Raw genomic sequence first — 1717 nt, 5'->3', positions numbered from 1 at the left:
AGTGCCTTCTGCTGAGTTGGCGAGCTTCAGGAGTTACAACACGTGGACTCAGTTATTGCGGCTCCCGGGCTCTAAAACACAGGCTCAATAGCGGCGGCTCACGGGCTTCGCTTCCCAGGGGGCGCTAGTGGTGAAGAAGAAGCCTGCCAGGGCAGGAAGACCTAAGAGACATTGGTTCCATCCCTGGGTCGGGAAGATCCCCGGGAGGAGGAAATGGCAACCCACTCCAGTATTCTTGCCTGGGAAATCCCATGGACAGAGGAGCCTGGCGGGCTACAGTCCCATGGGGTCACAAAGAGTCAGATACGACTGAAGCGACTTAGCACGCACGCACGGGTTTAGCTGCTCCTCGACGTGTGGGATCTTCCCAGATTAGGGATCAAACCCGTGTCTCCTGCATTAGCAGGAGGATTCTTTACCACTGAGCTGCAACGGGAGCCCTGGAATTATCTTTTTCCAGTAAAAAAATTTTTTGTATTGCTATCCGACAGAGTAGCATTGGCTTTCCGTGGTGGCTCGAATGGTAAAGTGTCTGCTCGCAATACAGGAGACCCAGGTTCGATCCCTGGGTTAAGATCACTTGGAGAAGGAAATGGCAACCCACTCCAGTATTCTTGCCTGAAAAATTCCATGGATAGAGGGGCCTGGTGGGCCACAGTCCATGGGGTCGCAAAAAGTCGGACGCGACTGAGCGACTTCACTTTCTTTCACTTTCTTTCTTTCTGGACAGAAAGCATTTGGGGTAATTTCGTTACCCGAAAGCTCGGCCTCTCTGTACACCCTTGCCGAATCAAATCCCAGAGACATAAGTTTTGGGTGAAGCAGGAAAGAATAGCTTTATCGCTTTGCCGGGCGAAGGGAGACACACACGGGGCTTTTGCCTCGAAAACGTGTGTCTCAAATCCAGAGAACTTAATGATGGTTTTCATAACAGTGAGTCAAATGTAAGGTCTTTGAAGGAAATGGCAACCCACTCCAGTACTCCTGCCTAGAGAATCCCATGGACAGAGGACCCTGGCCGGCTACAGTCTATGGTGTCGCAAGAGTTGGACGCTACCTGGTGACTAAACCACCACTTGACAAGATTGGATGTGAAACTGCTTGCACTCCCTTAACCTCCAATCGGGTGGTTACTCTCCTGAACTTGATGAACCTCTCTGGTCCCTTTCATCTTACCTCAGGTAGCTTCTGGGCCACCCCTCCTTCGTCTTCTCCCACATGGTCTAGCGGTTAGGATTCCTGGTTTTCACCCAGGCGGCCCGGGTTCGACTCCCGGTGTGGGAAGAAAGAAACTTTTGTGTTTCCCAGGTGGCGCTAGTGTAAAGAACCCTGTCAATGCAAGAGACAGTAAAAGACTCAAAGGTATTCTTTACCTCTGAATCACCAAAGTGAAAGTGAAGTCGCTTGGTCGTGTCCGACTCTTTGCGACCCCTTGGACTGTAGCCTACAGGCTCCTCTGTCCATGGGCAAGAATACTGGAGTGGGTTGCCATTTGCTTTCTCCAGGGCATCTTCCCGACCGAGGGATTGAACCTGGGTCTCCCACATTGTAGGCAGAGGTTTTACCATCTGAGCCACCAGGGAAGTCCTGAATCACCAAGGAAGCCCTTAATTAGCAACTATTCAAATCAGCCCTTTCTAAATCAAGGAAGGTGATGGAGGCAGGAGACTTGCTACGAGAAAAGGGAATCAGAAAGATCGCCATGCCTGGGATCCCC

General features: G+C 51.3%; 1 non-coding gene across 1 annotated transcript; it reads left to right on the top strand.

Moving 5' to 3' along the window:
• The first annotated feature begins 1212 nt into the window (after positions 1-1212).
• On the top strand, positions 1213-1284 carry TRNAE-UUC (transfer RNA glutamic acid (anticodon UUC)). The gene has a single exon. It is a non-coding gene; the product is annotated as a tRNA-Glu (tRNA).
• Positions 1285-1717: the final 433 nt, after the last annotated feature.

Source organism: Bubalus kerabau, chromosome 3 (genome assembly GCF_029407905.1).
Source record: "Bubalus kerabau isolate K-KA32 ecotype Philippines breed swamp buffalo chromosome 3, PCC_UOA_SB_1v2, whole genome shotgun sequence".
Taxonomy (NCBI): Eukaryota; Metazoa; Chordata; class Mammalia; order Artiodactyla; family Bovidae; genus Bubalus; species Bubalus kerabau.
Note: the sequence above shows the minus strand (reverse complement) of the source record. Positions and strands in the feature narration are given on the sequence as shown.